Below are 26,011 nucleotides of genomic sequence, written 5' to 3'. Positions count from 1 at the left end.
TGGGTAAGAGACAACAGTAACTACGGTATCTGAGGAATGGTAGTGGCAGAAGGATTTAAATCTGGAAAGAATATAAAATTCTAGAGATAAATCATTCCTGTCCACATTGATTCCATAAAAATGATGTCAGTTCAACATTGCGCACTAAAATGTAATGTTCAACGGATTTTTCTTCTTTCGATCTTTCACCGAAAGCAATGTGTTAAGTTTTTGGAAATATTTAGCACTGCCATAGACAACAAACAACCTTTTGAGTTTGTCACTTGAGCAATCTTTGGAATGAGATAAATCCTTAAGCAATTCTTGTAGGCTTGCATTATTGTTTTCCAAAAGCCATTTCCACGCATTCTTTGTCCATCAAAGTGAAACTAATATAGTGAACTATATATTAAATTGCTCACTTGTTATAATCGACCTTTAAAATCAGTTTTAAGGTCAAATCTGAGTGGTATGGTATGACTGTAAGCAATACTTTGAATGTGTAAGTTGAGCAACCATTAGAATAAACTTAATTCAGTAGCAGTTCTTCCGCGCTTGTATCATTTTTTAAAAGAAATGTTTACATAATCTCCATTCCTTAATGCAACACTAATTAAGTTGGTCATTTATTAAACTGTCCATTAACTATCAATGTCATTTTAAATAAATTTTTAAATGTCTGATTAGAATGAAAATCAGGTAAACAAATATTTTAAATTTGTCATTTGGGCAACCATTAGAATGAACCTAATTCGGCAGTGGTTCTTCTATGCTGTAATATTTTTTATTTAAAAGAAATGTTCAAAAAATCTCCGTCCGTCAGTGCAACCCTTATTATGTTGACCATTTATTAAATAGCCCATTTGCTATAAATGACTTTTAAAATTAATTTCCAAAAGATTTAAAGCAATTTTTTGAAATTGTCAGGAATATTTTGATTGGCAGCTGTACTTTTACCCATGTATCTTTAAAGAAATGTTCGCACAATTTCCATCCGTCAATGCAACACTCATTAAGTTGACCATTTATTAAACTGTCCATTACCTATAAGTGACTTATAAAATTAATTTCTAAGTGTCAGATTAAAAGGAAAATCGAGTGAGCAATATTTGGAATTCGTCAGTTGTACAACCGTTGGAATGTCCTTAATCCAGGCTCTGATAAACTTGCATCCATTGTTTTCCTAAAACCACTTCTACTCAATCCTTGTCTGTCAATCACAACACTCATTAAATTAATCACTTATTAAATTGTCCATTAGTTATAATTAACTTTTAAAACTAATCTCCAAATGAACGGTAAAACTGTAAGCAATGTTTTGAATGCAACCATTGGAACGAAATAAATCCAGCTGCAGCAACTCAACTCGTTCTATTTACATGCCATATTCACATCAATCTATTGCAAACAAAAGGGGGCGCATTTAGCGCCAAAGGTCAGGGAGCGTGAACTTTCAAACGAACGCACATATACAAAGGGGGATGGAGGCAGGGGGGGGGTGAATTCCACCTGAGTGAGTGAGCCCCGGGGCGGAGAAGCTGCATCGATCCTAGCCAACCGGAGCTCTATTTTTAACAACGGCCGCCCCATGCTTCTTCATCCAACCGGTGGAAATCGAGAACTCCCAAATGTTGAGGTCGGCTATTTTTAGAAACCGGATCATTTTTCCGGAATGGAACTCCCCCTCCCCTTGCATATTTGGATTTTAAAAAAAATATTCTTTTCCTTTATCCGGTTCTAGATATATACATGAACTGGAGCAGAAAGTTCTGAATTTTGCGGTACAGCGAACCGCTAAGGACATTGGTTAGGATTTTTTTGCTTATTAAAATGATGTATCAACTGGTACGGTCATTGAGAAATTTTTTTCTGGTGGTTACAACATTTATGCTTCTTTAACGTATATATTTTAATTTCGAAAGTTAGCACATTCGTTGCCGAATCACGTGATATCGCTTGACGATTCTCTTTCCGGCAGCTTGTGTTAATAAAACAGATGAAGTGATAGCAAGAAGCGCATTATTAATTTTGATGCTTTCTCTCATGACAATAACATATTATATATCGTAAATTTTAAGTAAATTAATTGCAAATTGATTAAATTAATTGTCATTTCACTACTACTTTAAATATTTGAACGGGCTGTAAGGTACAGTTCGCAAAATAAAAGAAAAAACCGGACCAGCCTGAATAACTTTTGATCTAATAAGAGGATCTTCACGTTCTAGGACTCAACCTTATAGGTTCGAGGGGTGTGACCTCAAATATGCTAATGAATTAGTGCAGACGATTTTTAAGTTACAAAATCAGACGCAAAAACGCATTTGCTCTAAATAAATACACCTTTTTTAGAAAGAATTCGGATTTTTGTTCCCCAAAACATGGGATGTAAGCACAATTTCGGAAATAGGACCGCAAAAGTTAGGTCAGAAAAGCGTAAGGTGATTAAAATACGATTAATACGATAAAAAATAAGTTAAAAATACATTAAACACGTTATTACGTTAATTAAAAGCATGCGTTCAAAATACGATGCTTTTAAAATTCGACTTTTCAGGAACTGTTTAACAGATTTCGCTAAAATTTTATATTGTGCCACGAAAAATTGCATTTTTTGAAATGATGTAAAAAATTATATCTGCCACAATTCAAACATTTTTTAGACTATTATTAAATAAAATAATAAAAATTATAAATATTCCTTAAGAGTTATGTTTTGCATGGAATTATCTTTAGATAAACGAATTTCATAATTGTGAGCAAAAATGTTTCAACGTACTTAAAAAGTTCCCGAGACACGGTGAAATACGCGAAAAAATATAGTTAACATTAAGGGGTCCGAATTTCGGACCGTTGACCTTACCAAGTTATAGGGACCCTATTCCTCATATTGCAGCTACCACCTATATTTCGGGGTCAGGAATTTCAAATCGTCGGGGGAAAAAACAATCGTTGAAATGTTTATTCAGAGAAAGACCTTTTTTTGTGTCTCATTTCGCAACTTGCAATATGGTCTGCACTAATTGATTAGAATATTTGAGATTGAGTCCCAGAACTTGAAGATTGATGATTAGAACAAAAGATACTCAGGATGGTCCATTATTTAGTGTGCACACTGTACAGGGCCAAATAATAAATTTGAAAAAAAAATTGAAAAAAAAACGGAACACACTGACTATAAATTCTGTCAGAATTTTCTTCAGAATCTTCTGAATGAAATTTGAAATGAGACACTTGATAATTTTTTCAAAATTTCTGTAAATTGATCTCCCCCCAACAACGTTTGAAACTAAACCTGAATTTAACATATGATATTTTAGGCTCGAAAAGCAGTGTACAAAAATGAAATACTAAAAGTATGGGAACATTTCTGATATCTAAATATTTTGATGTTGTTTTGAATTTTAATGATTCAAGGGTCGGGTAAATGTATGGAAACATTTCTATTCATGGTATGTATAAACAATCTTTGTTTCATCAGCAAATGCTTTGAAAGATTTTATATGGCAAAACTGTTGTCACAGTTTGATGGATCATGCTTAAAGCTTTAAAAAATGATGCCATTTCCAGCTATGCAAAATTTGAATATTCCAAAATAAGCTTAGGAAATTAAAGGCTAGTTTTTTCCTTTTTAATACCAATATCATTAAAATAAGAATTTTAATATAAATATTCTACTCCTTAGTTTGACTTCAAAATTACTGATATTAAAACTAAATCGAAGTAATTAACTTCTGCTTTGTAATTAACTTTAATGTTTTTAAACTTTTTAACCTCTTCTCATTTTGGTTTATCCAAACGCTGCACGGGTATAAATTAACTGAAAATCTGCAAATTTTAGTCAGTAGATTTTACTGTTTTTCTTTTTAAATATTTTGTGTAATGCAGAGCAGTTGGTTAGTTAGGTAACAATAAAATCTAGTAAACTGCTATAAGGTAAAAGATATTGTTTTATTTTGTCAAAGTGAAATAGCTTCACGTAAAATAATTAAATAAGAATTTTGAAGCTATATATGGATATTAAAATAATACGAAATTTTCTACACTAACACTAGGTAAACCATTTTCCTTTAAGCAGCAAATGTTTTGGAATATTTTGCATGGGAAAACTGAATTCACAATTTCAAAGAGCACGCTCGAAGTTTTTAGAAATGATGCCATTTTCGAATTGGCTAAAATGAGAAGATGAAGTTGGCAGTTTTTTTTTTAGATTTAGTATGAGCAATTTTGGAATTATTCTTCAGGATTGTGATATTTCTACAAGGGTGCTTTTAGAATTATAGTTGAATTGAAAACGGTTAGAAGCTTTCTACGCTCCTTTTGATAGATGCAAATTTTCCATGGTTAAAAATTACACCACTTCTAAAGGCTTTTCTGCCAACTGTTTTGCTATGTAAAATCTTTTAAAAACATTCGCTGTAAAAATATATTGTTTATATAGTGTTAGTGCCGACCGGCCTGTGTAGGGGAGCTGTCCTTGCACCAGAAAGGTTCTGGGTTCGAATCCCGGGCAAGGCAGGGATGTTCTTTCCTTCTCTGTACTATCTGTCCTTACTGTGGGAGCAACGTTGGCCCACCTAATATAGTGCGCCTGAAAGAGTGACCAACAAATCTGCCCTTCAGATACCTGTATGACCTTGGTCATTTTCCAGGTGGGCATTGGAAAAAAACATAGCGTTAGTCTAGAACTGTTCATAATATTTTGTCAACTTGTACATTTTCCAAGCAGACTTGAAAAGAGAAAATATTTTTTTGTCAAACATAGGCACATCATAGACTTATCTTAGGCACAAACTATGATCTTTCAAATTGTACCAATAGATTTGCCATGCAAAATCTTCCAAAGCATTTTCTGCTAAAAGACAGATTGTTCACATAGAGTAAGTTTAAAAGCGTTTCCCTATTTTTGTCCAAGCCCTGGATGTATTTTGCACCAGGCTGCTCAGTGCTAACGTAAAATATCTTCAGTGACAGACAGATGACGGATTAGCTTCCCCTTTGCCGTCTGGCTAACCGTGAGAGGTTTTTGTGGTTTCCTCTCTGTGTAATGCAAAGTTAGTTCCATCAAAAAGTCCTCCAAGAAGGACACTTTCTTCCAATACTTAATCCAGGCGTTCCCTTGTCTTCTGGATTGGGTTCAAAATGACAAGGCTGTATAGTTGAGCATTGGCAGTCGTAAAGTCAAGAAAATTGGTTGGGCTGTTTCACGACGATTATAAAATAAAATAAACCCCTGTATGTGAATATCACTGCATGTATTAAAGCTTTTTTAAAACTAATGTCCGTGTGTTTTTTTTATCATTAAATGTATTTCAGTTTTTCATATTTTACATTCTTTTACGGTTTGGGAGAGCAGAAAGTTCTTCCGACCACATTTGTTAACAGTTTGAAAATTGTTTATATTTTTTCGTGAAATCAGAAGCGAGCAAATATTTTAGTCTTGGATATTGCTTCAGAGCTGAAATTTCATGCTCTGATTTAAAAGCGGTAAGAAAACGACTTTGTCTATTATTATCTACCACTTTTGCTTTAAAATATTGTGGTTTATGCAGAAAATAATACTAATAATAATATGGTATGCTTTATATTAATGTTTTCTTAAGGTCAAGTGCCATTGTCCAGTATACATTTGCCCAATACTCCGAACACTGACGTTTCTCCTAATCTATCCTCAGCAGATATTAAAATATCGAATAAATATCAAATTGGATATAACAAATATTTCGGACATTCACCAAAGCGACTATGTGATTGTTGACATTCTCTTCCTTCCGGTCACGGTAACAAACACAATGATAATGTATGTAACGTCTTAAAAATTCAATGAGAAAATTTCAAGTGAATATTTTTTAAAAGTTAAAGTTTTCTTGCAAAAAAGAATGTTAGATTTTCAAGTCAACAAAATGAATTGATTTATTTAACTCTCGACAAGAAGCAGGATAGCAGTAAATAATAATTTTGAGGGACAAAATACAACGCCCTGATTAAGGAAATAGTTTTACAAGTTCCTTCTTAACTAGGGAACGAAATGAGGCACAAGCTATTCAATTCACCGTCTCTTTGCTGTTCAATGTAGAGTCTGACAATCGCTACCTTCTACAAGTCTAATTTAATTTAGACTAATATTCTTTTAATTCGATTCGTTTTAAAAGTTTTTGAGATATAGAGAAAAACGCAAAAAATAAGATTAGCATTATGAACTTATAGTCGCTTCTCTGAGCCAAATTGCATTTAGCCTCATTGTGGTTAACTTTATATTTTGAGGATCAAGAGTTCAAATCTGTCAACAACAAAAAAAATATGCATGTTTATTTAGCGAAAGCATGTTTTTGTATCTGATTCTGTAATATAATCATCATTCATTAATTGGTATATTTAAGGTAAGACCATCGAGCTATTATTAAAGTTGCGTGTCAGAACTCAATTCCGATCATTAGAGCAAAAGTTATTCAGGGAGTTCTCTTTTCCGGGCACTTTATATTGCGTAGTATTAATAAAAAACGTTTTCTAAAAATAAAACTTTGGATGGATCTATTTGATAGATCTTTTGATAGATGTCTGTCACATTTTTTTAAGTGTAAAGTAAGAACAACCCACCACAAGAAATCAAGTACAATCCTTTTCCGAAGAAATAATTTCTCCTCTTTTTATTTGAGAAGCACTATCCCGGAAAATCTCAAAACTGAATGAAAATCTGGAAAAAGAACAAAAAGAAAACCTTACATCAACGTCCGTGTGAGGGTGACTTCTGGTCATATAGAGAGGTTTTCATGTATTTTCTTTTTTTTAAACTTTTTTTTCCCTCAAAGAAGAAAGAAAAGTTTCTTTTTTTAGATAGCGCGTCTGTTCTATTTCTGATTTTCTTTCCTTAAGTCATACTGAAACTGAAGGGAATAAAAGAATAGAAGGGAAAAAGGTGAGGGGAAAATCAAGAAAAAGGGAAAAATTTTCCTTTCATAAGCGGCTCATCAAAGATCCATCACAGAAGTCTGTCTCTTTGTTGCTATACAGGGTTGTAGATAAGATTCGCGCCAATAACCGCCAACAGCTATGCCAAAATCCTTGTCACAATGAATGGATTCTATGGACTTGTTTTTCTAAGGACTTGTTTAACAATAAAGCCTCGCTTAACAATAAAGAACTGCCCAAGTTCATTATTAATCTTTTGGATGGAGAATAATTTGCGAGGAAAAAGATATTCTGAAACTGCATTTAGTGACATTTTTTATGATCCAGGGGGAAGGGGAGGGAAGTGTCTAATGTACTTGTCTATACTTCTTTTACAAAGTTGTAAGTTAAAACAGTTATTATTATTTTTTGTTTTAATGATACATTTATGCAGAGGAACCTAGCTCATATGCTCCTTTTTTACCTGCGCTATAAGATTATTCCCCCCACCGGAGAATAATTTCTTCATCAGAAAATCAATAAATAAAAAAATGCCTGCACTGAAATAATGATTAATAATGTTTATTAATTAGAATACTGATTAATTAGTTTTATAAATAAGGAAAATAGGGTTCATATAATTTTTTGTAGGTTAATGTGGATACAGTAGAACCCACTCTTTGTCTCAACAAAACGATTTTACAACTATGGTCTCATGCAAACGTTTCACATTTTTAGAAAGCCATAATGTGATGTTATAAACTTTTAACAGCGTTTGGGTAGTCGTATTGACGTCACACGCGTTATCGCGAAGACATATCTGAAACTCCCACGAATTAAGCATCGTCACGATTGCTGTAACAGTCACGTGCTGTAATCTGGGTGGTGTCACAGTGAGCAACGTGACGCCACTATGACATTGAATGAGATCAAAATTTAACGTTTCCATCGACGACACCTTTTTGTACGACACATCGACATCGCAAAGTCTACACGTGACTTCACAAATGAATATCTGCGACTGTAGCATTATCGGTGTAATATATGTCATTTAGATTTCAGATACATTTGAAGCATTTTATTAATTGAACAACTAAAATGATCTAAAAGTAGTTTCTTATATTCAAAATCTAAAACTAAAATCTCAAGAGTAAAATAAAAAGTTCACATAATTCAAGTAAAAAAAAAATAAAATAAAAAAAAAAACTAAAACTTAATAGAAGGAAAAGTGCTGTAGTTGTTTCTAATGCCACCTGCTAGTACCAGCAAGAATGCTTGATAAAATCAAGCGAATGAAGGCAGAAGGTGTGTTTCATGTTTTTCAGTGGAGCCATATATGGCCAAGAATACGACTTCAGTCACACACGCGTCACTGTCCGTTTATAGGGCGGGCCCATTCATTCATCCACAGATCGTAGTTTTGACCTAATGTAGAACCATCACTCTCCCATCCAGTAACTCCAGAGGTTTGATTTGCTATGGGAACATGGAGGACTTTGATACTCCACAGATTTGACGTGCATCAGTTACCATTTACTACACGGTGAGTCTTCGACTGGCGGGGATAGAACTTACGACCTCTTGGACATGGGCCCAACACTCTACTAACCAGGTTATTCTGGCCTAGAATAAGAAAGTACTAAATAAAATGGTTCTACTCAACAGTATACAGAAGAAGAAAAAAAAAACAGCTGTGTAAAAAGCACCTCATGTATTAAAAAAAATTAATTTGAAAATATTTGATTTTTAAATTTATAATAAACAGAAGAATTATATCTGAAATTCTGGTGCTATTATATGCTCGTGAAAAGTTAAATACTGAATTTTTTTTTTAAAAAAAAAAACAGTTCTTTTTCTATTAATTTTGTGAGTGTTTCGTTCGGTTTCAAGGCATTTCAGTGAGTTTTTACTGAGCTATTGTTTTCAAGAGTTTTTATTAGAATTCGTTTGAAGGCTTCAATTTATACTATGCTTACAAAAATGTCAGATCTTATTCACTCCTTGAGACTGTAAAATTCTTCTTAAGAGGACACCATACCAAGGAAGAATCTTTTCGTCTAAAATTCTCTTTTACCTCTATAATCAATTTAAAATTTAAAAGTGCAGAAAAATTGAGTTCAGACAAACGTAGAGCAAGGCTTGAAGTTTCAAATTTAAAATATAGAAGAATTGAGTTTTGACAAACGTAGAGCAAGACTTGAAGCTTCAAATTTAAAATTTAAAGTATCGAAAAATTGAGTTCAGGCAAACTTAGAGTAAGACTAGAAATTTCAAATTTAAAGTACGCAATAGAGAGGTATATTTTGGTATGGGAAGATTGTGGACTTTGTGATCCGAGAGATTTAGCGAGCACCAGTCACCATTTACTACACATGGAGTCTTCGGCCGGATGGATTCAAACTTCCATTCTCACGAACGTGAGACCAGCTCCCTACCAACCAGGCTATCCAGGGCTCACTTGAAACTATTGCCTTACCTTACATTTTTCAAGAGTGCTTGTTTAAAAAAAGCATTGCTTGGCTTCAGAAATAAAAACTACAACAGTTTGAGTTGTTTATATTACTATCCGAAAAAAGTAGGATAGATTTTATTCCGCAGCACATGAAAAATTAAACATTGATATTTCGATCATTTAGTTGTACAAGATATACGAAATATATAAAATTAATAGAAAACAGAGATTTTCAATTAAAAGTTTCAATTACCAAATCAGAAAAATTTATTTTTTTGCTGATACCTAAAATATTATGTTTAAACCAATACAACAGTTGACCTAATTTTTGGGTTCACGACTACTAATATTCAACTCCGCAGCCCTGCAATTTTCAACTCAATCCAGAAGACAAGGGAACTCCTGGATCAAGTATTGGGAAAAAATTGACTTCGTGGAGGACTTTTTGATTTAACTAACCAGTATTTGCGCTACACGTAGAGGAAGACCACGAAAACCTTCCACGATATGCCTGACGGCGAACGGACTCTACCCCATGATCCGTCTACCACTGAGAGTATTTTACGTCAGCATTGTGGTTTGTGAGAGCCGATTTCGTATCGACCCTCCATCGCTGGGATTTTATACATAGGCGTTTTTTGCGAAAAATCGGAACGGCTGTATTAAGTTCACCGAATTTTCAGTGCTGGTAGTGAGAACTGTATAAACTTCACCGGATTTAGAAAGTTGACCGTGAGGACTGAAGTTCGCGTTTGTATGCGTGGTCACTTCTGCGTTGCTTTGACCAGTTGAGTCTGTGCAGAAACTGGTTGAACATAATTGAGGCTGAGATGCAATCAATAATAGAATATCAATGGTTTAATGCGGTCCAAAAATTAATGGTCACCCACAGTTAACATGATTTATATACCAGAGAATTGGTATTTAATAATTGTAGAGGTAGTTACGCCATCACAACCTTACCTATTAAAATCTCCATATCGAGCCACTTTTTTTTAAACTGTTGGTACGTTATTATTGTTTGCGAATTTCTGTAATCGATAAGGAAATTCCAATCATTTCAACAACGCATTCATCGCCCTTAAGCGCTTAAAAAAAGTTTTTTTTTTCTTTCCCTCAAAAAGAATTCTATGAAATAACTTTCTTACATAATTTAAATCATATGATCAAATAAAACTTCTAGTATTTTCAACAATAAGACGCTGTGGCCATTAACATTTCAGTAAAGATTTATCTATTAAAAAAAAACTATTCAACAATAAGAAATCAATTACAGAACAACAATCGAACCCCCCCCCCTCCCCCCGTCAGATTCAAAGCAGCAATTCGAAGTTTTTAAATCGAACAATGGCATTTCATGGCCGAAATAGCATCACATCATTAGAATGTTGCACCTCGGGGGCCAACATTAACAATGAGTTATTGAAGTTTATAATGATTTTAAATTTATATTTGTTTTTTCTACTTTTTGTATCGGAAATATGCTCAAGTTTTGTTGTTAAATTAAAAAATATAAACTTTGAAACCAAATTTTATTTATTGCAGCAAATTTATTTATAGAAGAAGAGCGCATTTAAAGGAGAGACATTAACGTTGTGGAACTGCCACAAAGGAAAGTGACATGACTTGATTTCAATTGCTCTTTAATATCCAATATAAAGATGCTATGTTTATTATTTACACGTAATAATTGAGAAACTAATTTTTTATTGTATATTGTATCGAACTTATATATTTCGGATGTAGGGATTCCAAAATCAGAAATTAGTTTTGTTTCTCCGAAAGTTATAGATTTTTTTTTCTCAGAAAGATCAGATATTTAAAATTTGATTTCTCAGAAAATATTCAACCGATTTTGCTCAAATTTTGTATTTTGCCACGTAAAATGGAATTGTAATAATTTTATACCTACAGTTCAAAATCTTTTCGACCATTATTAAATAAAATAATAGATATTTACTAAAAATTATTTTTAGAATGGAATTATGTTAGGCCAAACGAATTTTATATATAATTGTGAGCAAAATGTTTTCAATTCGATTCAAAGGTTCTTGAGATATAACAAAATACGCAAAAAGTAAAATAAACATTAAGAAGTCTAAGCTTTGCACCGCTCTCCTGACCGAACTAATGGGACCTTATATTTTTGGGGCCTGAAATCCGAATCTGGTTTTAAAAAAAAAGGTACGTTTATCGAAAGAAAGAAAGTTTTTGTGTCTAATTTTGTAACTTAAAGTGTCGTCTGCTCTAATTATTTAGCGTATTTGAGGGCACCCCTTCGAACCATTGAGACTGATAGCTAGAGCGTAAAGATCCGATCCTTAGATCAAAAGTTATTCAGGGTCAAAATAACACTTTACGCGAAAAAATACATAACATTAACGTATCATATCATAAACTGAAATGTAGTATCACATTCTCCCTATCACTCCCTACGTAGCAGAGAAGTGGGAATACTTGGTATTCACTCGAATGAGTTTTAAAATATCTTAGTTGTGAATATATTATTAAATCATATTTAAAAAAACTGCAGAGGGAGAGAAAATGATTGCATATTTGACATCAGCGACTCATGAATTTTTAAAATCGGTTCAGAATCTAATGGAACATAAATCAAGAAAAAATGTTCCCCTGTGTAATTATTACCTTCAATAATCAATAATTAAATAATAATAATAGTAATAAATAAGCTTCTGAATTTTGACGGGAAAATTCTAGGAAAATTACTCAATTCATTTAAGGAAAATGATATTTGATGGGTTTGTTGTATTGTATGAATTTCAGAGAATTACACATTGCAAAAATAATCAAAGAATATAGTTTAAAATGTCTTCGATATATTTACTAATATGATCACCCAAACTCAGTAAAGAAAATGACATTTTACAAACAAAAAACAAAAAAAGGGCAGTAGTTCCTGTTCCAGACGCATAGAATAATGTTGAAAAACATTTAATGACATCGAAGTAATTTGCTAAAGGAGTCTTAGAGAACCGAATGGCTAAAATGGGCTGTACTGCTGAAGAAGAAGAAAAAGAAGTGTCCATATATTTCATAAGAAAAATTTCTAAGGTTTTTTAGTTCTCAATGTAATAAACAAGAAATAAAGCAAATAATCTGCCACGCTATTTTTAGAACACTTCAATCACCCCAAAATATCCCACTTGGGAAAAAAATGACAAATGCGAATAGTCTTCAAATGTTCGTATTCATTGGGGTATATGACAAGAAAAATGAATCAGCTTTATTGAATAGGGATTTATGTTATTATTCAAATCCCATTCCATAAAAAAATCCCTACTTGACGCCACATCAGAAATCGGATAAATCGCCAAATATAGTAATTTAATGTCGGGCGCCTTGGCTTCCGTGTGGTCATATTCACTTCCATGTATTCCTTCCCCCAACCATTCCATTCCCTTTGCAATAATATTTACCGAGGAACTTTTTTTCTCTGTCACACTCATATTTCTCAGTCTTTCTTCTTGATTTTTTTCTCCAAGAATTTTCCCTCGCGAGTTCTTCCGACATCAGCGATATGGATAGAGTCCGCATTTATACCATCTCACACTATAAATCTTTTCCCTAGATCAACGAGTTAAAAATCCCCTTCTTTTTTTTATATTTATTTACTTTTTCCACGTAGGTAAAATTGTAATGCAAAAAATGTTCGAAAACATCCAATGGAAGTGCAAAAAAAAAGAAAAGAAAGTCGTTTTCAAAAGTAAAAACTTTAAAAAAAATATCGTCTGATTTTTTTTTGTTTGTCTTCATTTTTAAGTAAGAGTCCTACTTTGAGATTGTAATCAGTTGGGAATAGTGAGCGGGAAGCTGCTAAAATGCATGGGGATGAGAAAAAAAAAATAGAATTATTTCCAATAACACGCATGATGTAGTGTAAAGTATGTTTGGAAAAGAGAAGGAACTAGAGCAGTAAATCGAAAAACTATCAAACATCCATCATTCCAATTCTTGTATTCTCAAAAAACTTCTTTATTCTATGTCGTTTATTTATTTATTTATTTTTTTCAAGTACGCACGCACCCATCGTAAAGTAATTCAAGAGATTTTTGCTTGCATGTTAAAGAATGTGTTATATTTTATGCTTATATAAATAGGGTCTCGTATTGAAAAATATGTAGTAAGACAGCAGTTTTTATTATTTTGGGATCTTACTCTATTTAGATACATTTTTCAGACACAATAACATCTACAAATAATAAACTTCTTTATTTATTTTATAGAAATATTTAATATCATTTTGAGACTTAGCCTAATTGAACTTTTCAAAACATAAATAACCACACGAGGCAGTTTTTATTTACTTAATGGCAACATTTTACATAATTTTCAGATCTAAGCCCTACTTAATTAATATTTTTAAAAATCTAAATATTTATATATAACGCACTTTGTTTATTCCATTTAAAAAAAAAACCGTTTTCTTAATGGGTATTCGACCATAGGTGCAGGGGATAAAAATATTATTGAGATAAAATATCGTTAAATAGAATCGAAATGAAAGTTCCAGCATATTTAAACCAACCGAAATCCGAAAATTATTTTAGTTGCGTGAATTATTGTTTTAGAGAGGGTTATCGATGTAGCCAGTGCTATTTGATGTATTAAGAGTTATTCATCAAGAATTATTGTTTCATAAAGAATTAATATGATAAGCATTACATTTGTAAAGAGAGCTATTGTTGTACTAAGAGTTACTATTGTAAAGAGATGTAGACAGGGTTATTAATTTAACAAGGATTCTTGGTGTCTTAAGAATTATTTTTTTTTTTTTTTTTTAAATTATTGGGACATCAAGATTTGCTGTTGTAGCAAGAAACATCGTAGTATCAAGAATTAAATTCTTTATAAGAATAGTTGTTAGTTATCAAATTAGTTGTATTAAATTAGTTATAATAAATTAGTTATAGCCAGAATTATTGTTACGGGAAAGTTTATAAATCTAATAACTAATAGTTAATAATTCTAGTAATTTGCTCGCCTAATAATTTTTAACCTATAAGTCGGTAATAGAACCTCTTAAATGTTTAAACTGTTATTCCAAAAAAAAAAAACCCACCTATTTTTGGAATCTACGCTTTAACAATATTTTTTTAAAAAAATATATATATGTTACTATGAATGACCAAAATTTGTGGCTGTTGACTTCCACCGGTGAATGTTGACAATCATACAGTCGCTTTAGTAAATGTCCGAAATATATACTAGGTCTAGTTAAGTGCCACTGCCTAGTATATATTTGCCCGGTATGCCCTACATTAATGTTTTTTAGTGTTCAGTACCACTGCCCGGTATGCATTTAACTTGTACTCCGAACACTGATGTTTCTCCTAATCTATCCTCAGCAGATACTAAAATATCGAATAAATATTATAATATTATCAATACATAACTTAATATCAAATCGGATGTAACAAATATTTCGGACATTCACCATAGCGACTATGCGATTGTTGACATTCACCGGTGAAAGTCGACATTCTCTTGATTTCGATCATTCACGGTAACATATACATTATTTAATAAATTCCAACTTTATAGGCGAAGTAATGATTTGGTAAAAAAGTATTATTATTAGTAATAAACCCAGTATTTGTCACAAAGTAATTTTACTAATAATTGAAATAGTTCTTTAGCAATAAAACTTCAAACACAAACGTTACATTATGATCATCCTGGCATAAACTAAATCATTGATAAATTATTTATATTTTCAAAAATAATCGAACAGTAATTTAAAACTGTTATGGAGGTTCGAAGAGATAAACCAGGCCAAAGCTATACATATAAACAAGAAAAAGATATGAAACACTTGCTTCAAAAGAGCATTACCTACCATATCTCAGATGCTATAGCTATATTATAAGGAAATATATCTAATGTGCGACTTATACCACTTTTACTATAATTACATGAGGACGTCAGCACAGGAAATAAAAATAAAGCAAAAAAAGGATTAATGGACTCACCATTTTGAAAACTATTATTTATCCGTAAATTTCAACATTCCATATAAAAACTTCTCCTTTCTTAACTGTTCATCTAAAAGGAAAAGAAAAGAAATATACTTATAGATTAATTAGAAAAAAGTTAATTTATAACATTTAATGTGTTTTCAAAAAATATGCTTCAAATTCATTTACAAAACATTTACGTAACAAAATCATTTCAAAAATGTTTTTTATCAATGTTGATACAATTGAATACTTACAACTCGAGAAGAAGTGAGGTGAATATGCCTACCATGTGATTTAAATCAGATTTAATTTGATGCTTGTAAGCAACAGTACGCGTGTGTGCAAAATTTCTGAATATACAAGTTTCTAAAGAACGTGTAGGTTTATATGCCAGCTCCTATGAAAACACCAATAAAACTACGAACATACGACCGTTACGTATGGCATAAATTGAAACGTATTATCGCCTTCTTTCTACCACTCCGTACGTAGTGGAGAAGTGGAAGCACTTAGTTATAACACGAGTGAACTTAAAAAAAAATTCTGATTTGAAATGCAGTATTCGATTGCATTAAAACTGTAGCTTGTAGATTGAAGCCGATTGCAGATTTTAAATTAGAGGCGCCAAATATCTAAGATCGATTGAAAAATTTAATATAACAGAAAACAACAGAAATAAATTGTTTCCAATCGCATACCTATCAACTTGTACGGTTGCTGAAAAAGATTTTACCAAGTGGTAGTAAAACAACAATTAAAGTTGAAAACTTAACAATTAAACTACTTACACATTTAAGAGATAAATAGTCTAAAAAAAATCATATCTACATATTTTTTTAATTACTGATTTGTCGGATTGGTTGAAATTTTTTTTTTAAACTTTCAATTGAAGATTCAATACATCAAAGCGCTATAATGTAGGTACCACTAAGAAACTTTTTTATCAATGGTCGTGTAAGTAGGCAGCTATGGGATTGCAATGGAGACGAGCACCATGCAAAAAATATGGAAAATTATTTCATATGCAAATGCAATAAAATATTTTCTAAAAATTGCTGGTAGTTATGTCAAGGTTTAATAATCAATTGTTCAATGTTTGTTGGCTTCTTTTTTTCATTTATTTATTTAATAGAAAAATCTGAATAAAAATTCTGTTGTCTGCGTGATTCCTAAGAAGTAAAAAAGTATTTAAATTTATCTTAATTTCTATAAATTCCAATATTTACGAAAACGCTAACTGCTTCAGATTTGACAAAATATTTAAAAAAACGGTAAAGAACTACAAACTAACATTTTCAGATTTTAGGTAGATTTTATACTTTTAAAAAATGACTCCACACGGTTTAACTGTAATAAAGTGACTATCACATTGAATTCAGCAACTCATTGACGAAATAATATTTTATTTGCCAGTTTTTTAAACGGCTCAGCTCGACTAATTCTTCTGCAAAATTCGATCTGCAAAAAATCCATATCCTCGTTGACATTAGTGCGGAATTCAGCTAATTTTTCGAAATTACGATGGTTCAATTAAACCAATCAGAAGTCTTTATTTTTGAAAGCATATAGCATTTTGCGATATATAAAAATACAAGATTTTGATTAGCCAAGTTTATCCATCTTAAATGCGAAAATTTAGTAGAATTCCGCCCCCTAGAATGCCATTGATTTACAAAATATCGATTGTGTTTTTAATATAAATTCAAGAAGCAGTAAACATAAAACTGACGGATTTTACATTGTCCTGATATTTTGTTTTAAAAAAAATTTCATTAAGAAAAGAAACGTAAAATAAACTTTCTATTTGATTTGGGGGCCTCTTCCGATGCGGGGGCCCGGGGCAACTGCCCCGTATGCCCCTGCCTTAGTCAGACTCTGTATGCAATGAAATATTTCTAAAAATTGCTGGTAGTTATGTCCGTTTTATTTATCAATGTTTAATAATCAATTGATGTTTGTAGGCTTCTTTTTTTATTTATTTATTTAAAACAAAAATCCGAATAAAAAATCCTGTTGTCTACGTGATTCCTAAGAAGTAAAAAAGTATTTAAATTTATCTTAATTTCCATAAATTCCAATACTTACTGAAACGCTAACTGCTTCAGATTTGACAAAATATTTAAAAAAAACGGTAAAGAACTACAAACTAACATTTTCAGATTTTAGGTAGATTTTATACATTTAAAAAATGACTCCACACGGTTTAACTGTAATAAAATGACTATCATATTGAATTCAGCAACTCATTGACGAAATAATATTTTATTTACCAGTTTTTTAAACGGCTCAGCTCGACTAATTTGTAACAAAATGACGTATCAGAAAAGCCTCTGAATTATTTAGAAGTAGTGGGGCTTAAAAAGCTTACAAATAGAATTCATTAAACCAAAAATCATACATTGAAAAACTAGCACTCAAAAGTATTTATCTGTTGTCTGGTGCAAGTTGGTATTTCTGAATTTATTAAACAATGTTTACTAATCCATTCAAGCTCGTTCTTTTATTGAATTCTGCAACACATTGATGGAATAAAATTTTTTATTTTCAATAGCAGTGAACTTCAAAAATGGAAACAAGTAAAAACAAAGATCAAAGAACAATAAAAAAATAAATAAAACAATGTCTCATTCCAGCCTCCCAGTACCATTCGACCAAGATAGACTCTCAAAGTGATCAGCTGAAAGAAATATTGTGGCTGTCCACAATGACGTGTACCCCTCAAAGATGACATTAAGGGGTACAATAAAGTACAGAAAAGGTGCAAACAGTACAATACTTTTAAAAAGAGTACAGTGCTTTAAAAAATGCATCTTTCCTGCTTTCCTGCTTAGTTCAATATCTAAATATTGCAATAGCCAGTTGAGTGCAAAATTTTTCTTTAAAAATGAGGTTATTGTCTTTAGTTCCTCTTTTAGTGTCCTCATTCAGTCCTTAGTTTTCTTTCGTTTACAAACCATCATAAACAAATTTTCCAACAATACCAATCAGGGCTCTGTTGAGCCACTAGAAAATAGTGGTCCTCTTGCCTAGACGAAAATATTCTCGAAAGTCAGAGTCGATAACAACAGGACCAGGAGGATTCCATCTGTTCATGACTGGCACCAACAAAAATATCCTGGAGGTGCACTAAAGCTGAGAGGCCATAGAAGATTACAGAACAACACCATTGCCAGATTTATCAGTGGACATAATCGTACCTACCCTCTTATATGTGCAAGGACAAAAGGAGTTTCCTGTGTGCCAAGTCTACTACAGACCATTTGCTCTCCTGTTTAGAACTATAGAAGAATGATCTATTTGAAAATTTTGAGCTGGTTCGTGACTTTTAGTGAATGAACTGTCTTCTGGATTTGACCTAGCTAAGAACTGGATCATGTGGAATAAGAAACAATAACAGCTACGATACTAGCCACCTTTTGCGACCAGCTGGATCTTCTTTTAAAATAATATCGTATAACGTATAAGCTTTAACGGTAACCAAGCGGAATACACAGCACAACTGTATTATAGTTCTTTAATCACTCTTCCATTCCTAACACCCTAATCAGTTTGAAACAATACGTTAATCATCTAGCAGTTGCTCACAGCTTTCCCCACGCAGAAGCAATTTGATTTCAATTTCAGACGGAGCAGCAATTGTTTGAGAGAATTAGTGCGAATATATTTCAGAAAAAGTGCTTATTTTTAAAACGAAATGTTTTTTTCAACGATGCCATTAAATTGATTTTTACTGTGCATAAAAATATATGTTATAAGTAAACAAACACTCAAAAAATGAATAAATAAATTATACTGTAGCAATGAATAATAAATAAAAAAATGTAACTACATGCACTGTAAAAATTTTTTAATTTAACTTAACTTTAACTTTATTTAACTATAACAATAATACAAATAGATTCATATACATAATAATAACAAATAGATTCAATAATACATAATACAAATAATTTCAAGAGTCTAGCGCCTCACTTCTAAAATGACCCTCTAATCTAGAAATACAGCAACATACTGCGCTTGGTGGAATTGATGTTTTCTATGTCTGGGAGTACTGCAGTGGTTGAAAGAGGCTTTTCAGCAATGAGCTTACAAAAAAACACATTACGTACTGGTCTTAAACAAGAAGCGTTAAACGCAATTATGAACATCCACCTAAATGGAAAACCCCTTTCAGATTTCTGTGCAGAAACCTCTGTAAATCATTGACTTGATTGTGGAACTGGCAAACGTCATATTTGTTTCATTTAAAAAACGAAGTACCCTCGGATAAATTGACATTGCAGATAACTTGACCTTAGTCATTTAAATTATTTCATAAAAGAAATAAATTATTTCATAAAAGAAATACTAGGTTTTACTATTAGTAACCTAGTATTTGTAATCCTAGTAAATACTAATTCATTGTGCAATTTATATAAATGTTTGTAATAAATAAGAGAAAATTATATTTTTATTTATTTAGAAGCTACGGGTTAGTTTCAAAGGAGGACGGGTACATTGTTGGACAAGCCATCCACGGGGACGGGTAAAATTTCTGACTTTCTTCGAGCCCTGCTTTCTACCATCGAATCTGCTCTCTACGGCTTTTGAAAATGATGTGCCTATATTTTCTGCCCATGTTTGTGCCATGATAAGCCTGTGATGAGCCTTATTTGACAAAAAATATTTTCTCCTTTTTAGTCTTATTGAACAATATACAAGATGACAAAATAATTCATGAACAGTTCTAGGCTAATACGATGTAAACTCTCTTTTAGCAGCGAATGTTTCAGGAAAATTTTTCATACTAAAACTATTGGTACAATTTTAAAGATCCCGCTTGAAGCCTTTAGAAGTGGTGTTATTTTTAACCATGAAAAATTTGCATCGATCAAAAGGAGAGTAGAAAGTTGAAAGCTTCTTCCTTTTTTCAATAACAACTATAATTCTAAAAGAATCCTTGCATAAATATCATAATTCTAAGGAATAATTCAAAAATTACTGATATTAAAGCTAAAAAGAAGTTATTAACTTTATCTTCTCATTTCAGTCAATTCGAAGACGACATCATTTCTAAAAACTTCAAACGTGCTCTTTCAAATTGTGCCAACAGTTTTCCCATGCAAAATATTCTAAAACATTTGCTGCTATAAGAAAAATGGTTTACATAGTGTTAATATTAAAGTGTTCGTATTATTTTGTCACCCATATATAACTTTTAAACTATTATTTAATTGTTTTACATGAAGCTATTCCACTTAGATCAAATATAATAGCAATATCTTTTATCATATAGCAATTTACTAGATTTTGATTTTGTTTATATCCAACTGCTCCGAAATCCACAAAATATTAAAAAAAAAANAAAAAAAAAAAAAAAAAAAAAAAAAAAAAAAAAAAAAAAAACAGTAAGAACTACTAACTATAATTTGCAGATTTTTCGTTAATTTTTTAAAATGCTCAATAGGGATACACTGTAGCAAAGTGGACCCAAATGGGTCACAGCCGTGGCAACGATGAATTGGTAACTTTAGTGTGATTAGCAACCCAGAAACGAGTGGTATTACCAGGATGCTTGGGTCATCATTATAACAGAGTCACAGACAAGGTAGTTGCAGGACTGCCTATCGCTCATATAATCTTTTCTTTGTCGTCGACAGTTGTTTTTTTTCAATCTTGTGTAAATAGTTATATATATTTTCTCTATTTATTATACCAGCGTAAATGTTAATGTTATTCTGACCCCTGTAAATATGATTATATTCTAATCTAGTTCAATCTCAATTATGTTTAATTTCCCATCGATTTCATCATATGTTCAACCGACTGGTTTCTCACTCATGACTTTAATATTTGGTGCTTGGCAACCCCTCTTCCCCCAATTCTACACCCACTTCACACATTCCCCCCTTATATGTCTCAAAAATCCAACAAATCAATTAATGCCGCTTTGCGGCAGCGGACTGAGATTGGAGCTATGGTCCAAGGTAATGAAACAAAAGTGGTCTATAAGCTTTCAAATTATTTAGAAGAAAATGGTGAGTAAAAATCTCAGAAATCAAATATTCTAAACCAAGAAACATACATCAAAACAAAAGACCACCACTCGAAAATATCATACCTGCCAACTTTTAATCCTTTCCATTATAATTTTTCCCAGTGGTATTAAAATGGAATTAAAACTTCAATTTTAAGCAAGCGTTTAAGTAAGTATTTGAGAAAACTTAAGTTGACAACCATGATAGTAACGCATATTGATATATGTGCTTAATTTTTGTAAGAATAGCGGTGATCAAAATCATTTAAAAATTAAATTTATAAAAGAAAAAATAGTATATATTTACTACCACTTTAAATATGAAAATAAAATCTTCGGGAAAATCCGGAAGACTTGGCAGGTGTGAAATATTCATCAGCTGTTCAGTGCAAGCTGGTAAGTTTAAGTAACACGATCCAATTTTGTTCAACTCATGCTCACAATCATTGGCTTTTACTTAAAATTCTACTATCTTTAATCCAAGCGACATAATTAAAGAGACATTATTTTAAAGCATGTAAAATGAGTTTTACAATAAGATCTGGGTTATATTGTATGTTTATAACCTTATTAATATTATTTGAAGAATGCTTTTTATTCGTTGGCTTCTTTTCCCTTAACCCCTTGGGGACGGGTGATTCAGAAAAGCATTCGTACAAAATCAGAATCAAGTTGCAATTAAATAAAAAACGGTAACTTAAGTGTAGTCGTTACTAATTTGACAGACTTACTTTGCTTTTATTTTAATTATTGTTAGTTTAATCACATATATAATCAATATTAATTCAAAGTATAACTAAATAGTTTTATTTTGAGCAAAGTAATGGTGAATTAAATAAATCAAAAAATTATAACTCCGCCCACAAATAATCTGCTAAAGAAATACTTTGATTACCAGTTTTATCTTCTTACCCTGATTGATAAGGTTTTTTGCTGTCACGTATTTGTGACAGTCGGCGCGAAAGGGTTAATGACGTGTCTGAATGCAAAACCTGATAAAGGTGTTTTTTTTTAAAAGCAATGAAAAAATTTAAAGCTATCATTTTATTATACTTTTGATTAACTCCAATAATTCAAGGATGCCACAGGCGACTAAAACTGTAAAAAGTGGTGAAAATTTCATTCATTTTGGTTTATTATCTCTTTAATGACTCAATCGTAATTACCACTGTGGATAAAAATCCGAGTAATTTTTAGTGTAGAGAGCAACCCGACACGAGTGGTTAATAACCAGGACGATCGGGTCTCTACTTTAGCAAAGGTACACTTTTTTGTTAATGAAATTTTATATGATCTTGTCGTTTCTCATCTTGAATTTTGCTAACTCTTCTCATATTTTGTAAATAGTTATTCTACTTGTAAATATGTCTTGTATTTTTCTATACATTCAATTATTTGTTTCTTATTACCATGGCAAAGTGCCATTCTTTTTTCTCTACCTTAATATGTGCCATTTAATTGTTGCATTTCATGTAATCTGTCTATTGTTTTTGCTTAAGTTCTCATTACAGGATGAATGAGAAAAGGGCCATTATTGGCCTCAGGAGCCCAGCTAGACTAAACAGACCAGACCAGACCATTCTTGTCAAAACTCCATTTTGAGCCCCAAGCTTTATTTTTGTCATATATGTTTCTTAGTATAATTTCAGGATGAATGGGAAAAGGGCCGTAATGGCTGTCAAAAGTAAACTAAAAAAAAAGCTACAAAAGCTTAATTTGAATTTTATTAGTCACCACTTGCTTTTTTAGTCGAAATCCTGAATATGAGTTATACAAACACATTTAGCAAGTTTTCATCAGGGATACCAACTAGTAAAGTTTATTTTAAGTTAACTTACATGTAACTAATATACACTAACATGTGTATATCCAATAACACAATTCACCGATATTTATGTTCATTAATAAAACTAATGTTTCAGTGAACTTACAAATAATTATAATTGCCTGCTTAACTCAATGAATCAACTCTTTTACATTCTCAATGAAAGTTAATAAAGCTAATTTCCTGTTAACTTACGCATAGCTTTAATTTCACACGTTATTCATCGATTCCTTTACGATCTTAATACGCATTAGTAAAGTTAATTTTAAGTAAACTTACATATAACAATAATTACCCCTTAACGCAATTCATCGATATTTATATTCATTAATAAAACTAATTTTAAGTTAAATTACATAAAACTATAATGACCCACTTTATTCAATTATCCCTCTACGATCGTTCTACACATTAATAAAAGTAATTTTCAGTCAACTTATTATAATTAAATAATTTTTTCTATTCATAATAATTGTTAAATTTATTTAGGTTTAAAATAATTATTGATGACCCCAATTTAGTTTTCACGCATTCATTTAAGACATGTGCATTAAAGTTATTAGTAAAAATACATAGTATGAAAATTGACAAAAAACCTTTCCTAATATTTCTTCTCTTCTTTTCTCATTAAATCTCTATTTACGATAGAATTTCAAATAATAAAGCAACCATTACATTTCTTTCTTTAAAAAGAAGACAATCAACTCGCTCCTAATAATCAAATATACAAATAGCTATTAGAGATAAAAGAAAGAATAAAAAAAGAAAGAAAGAGAGATAGAATAAACAAAATGTAACGTTTGATAAAATTTCTAAGAGCAGAAAATTCTTTTTCATCGCATAATTTGTTCTCGATTCGTGGCAACAATTCAGCTTTCGCTGGCACTTTGCCAACCATAACGTATAAGTACATCGCAGACTTAATGCATGCTCTTTAAGTACAACTCGCAACAGATGCGGGGTAAGGGGGGTCTCTTTTCACGTAATTTCTCGTCTCTTTTTTTTTCTTTAAATTAAACCAGCTCTCTCTCGATGCCATCTTTTTCTCGAATCTTTAGCTCAACGCTAACATCCAGAGATAGAAGATTCTTGAAAAGAAAATGAATGGAAGGGAGGAAAGGGGGGTCGAAATGAGCAGTTTCTTTGGATATTAAAGTGATTAAATTAAAAGGGGTATTAAGTATCCTCACGAGGAATAAGACTTATACCCCGTTTCTTATGCTGTAATAAATGCCCCGGATTATAGTTGAGAATTTTACGTCAAGGAAGGTTTTTGATGGATTGTAAGAGATCTTCCGCTTGCTCAGAGAACTAATGAGAGAGAATTTCGAGACTTAATATTTTTCTCAGAAATAAAGATGGAAAATTAATATAAAATCTCAGAAGAAATTGCTCTTAGGATAAAAAAGGGATTAAGATTTAGAAATGATACATTTTAATTTAAGGTTTTTTTTCCAGCTCAAGTTATCACTCAAATATTAAAATTAGATATTTTATTATTAAACATACAAGTTTGTGTGGCTTTAGATAAGAAAACTTAAATTTCTCATGCGGGGACTCACAGCAGATCACCGAACAGGAATTCTACGGAAAGAAGTAGAGGATAATGGACGACGTCCAATCATCATCGAGCAACTCAGAAAGAGGCATGACAGTGATTACAAACTTCTTCATCTTTCCAGACTGCCCAGAATATCGGGATTTCATTTTTACAAAGCGACTACCGACTTTGCCTGTTCAAATTGAGAAATTTCACGGAGGGCGCTATGCCATCCAGTGTTACAAGTGCCAAAAGTTTGGTCACACTGAGAAATCATGTTCCAGTGAACCAGCCTGTATGAAATGCGCAGGAGAGCATTTCACTTATCTTTTTGTGAAGCCTATCTCCCTCCCAGCCAAGTGTGTCAACTGCCAAGGCGATCACCCTGCCTGTTTTACGGGCTGTGGTGTCAGACCAATGGGGAATCATAGAATCTTCACTAGGAAAACACAGGATGCCCCCAGTAATGCTGCGAAATTCATAAGCCTTATTAAGGAACTACTCAAAGACGATCAAGTAGCTACACTACTTCTCTCACTGCTTCCAACCAAAAAGACCTAGATGTGGAGCATTTCCATCATGCCGGCGTATCACCCATGATATGCTTTCTTTTTAATTTTATTTTCGGGTTCTTTGAACCAGTAGTACAAACAGTACTATGTATGTCCATTATGGGTATTTTATGATGAAAGGGAAAAAAAGCCAGTATTTGGCCTCAGGAGCCCAGCTAAACCGAACAGAACAGTGCGGCTTTAGAATCTTCTTGTTCAAGTAATTTTACCCATCTGCCAAACTCTGCGCAGTGGCAGGGTAGTTGGTTCGAATCCCACCGAGGATATATTTTAATACTGTCTTATAAGAAGCTGCTGTAAAAGTTTTAATAAACTAGTAGCTGACTCAATAGGAATTTCCAATTCATTACCCCCGGAGGTTTGATTTGTTATGGCAACATGGACGACTTAATGACTAGACAGATTCTACGTACACCAGTCACTACACAAGGAGCCATCGACCGGGGGGATCGAACTCACGACCTCTTGGACATTTTTTAAATCTTTTTTTCCTAATTTAAGTTTCCTTAACTCTCAAAGTACATTATTGATAGCATCGTCTTTAGTACACTCTAACTTCAACATGAGGTTGTCAAAAAGAGCTCTTTAAATAAGAGCCACACAGACAAATATTTTGAATAGATTTTAATCAACTTATTTGTTTAAATTTTTTGTTTTGATATTTTTGTGTTTCCTTATTTGACTTCTTCCGCATTGGGTGCAGATGTTTACCTGGTTGCTGAGAGAGGTTTTAATGGTCTCTCCTAAAGGGTTTCTTCAAC

The 26,011-nt window shown here is 32.1% G+C and overlaps 2 protein-coding genes across 6 annotated transcripts in view; one reads left to right on the top strand and one right to left on the bottom strand.

Annotated features, from left to right (window-relative positions):
• LOC107439260 (coiled-coil domain-containing protein 92) overlaps positions 1-26,011 on the top strand; it is an 879,443-nt gene that overhangs the window by 598,672 nt on the left and 254,760 nt on the right. The gene's annotated exons all lie outside the window — the stretch shown is intronic.
• Positions 1-26,011, bottom strand: part of LOC107445416 (Glucose transporter 1) — a 306,620-nt gene that overhangs the window by 217,033 nt on the left and 63,576 nt on the right. Inside the window, exon 2 of the mRNA XM_043050490.2 lies at positions 15,310-15,382. The gene's annotated coding sequence lies outside the window, so the exon portion shown is untranslated. The remainder of the gene's footprint in view (positions 1-15,309; positions 15,383-26,011) is intronic.

Source organism: Parasteatoda tepidariorum, chromosome 6 (assembly GCF_043381705.1).
Source record: "Parasteatoda tepidariorum isolate YZ-2023 chromosome 6, CAS_Ptep_4.0, whole genome shotgun sequence".
Taxonomy (NCBI): Eukaryota; Metazoa; Arthropoda; class Arachnida; order Araneae; family Theridiidae; genus Parasteatoda; species Parasteatoda tepidariorum.
Note: the sequence above shows the minus strand (reverse complement) of the source record. Positions and strands in the feature narration are given on the sequence as shown.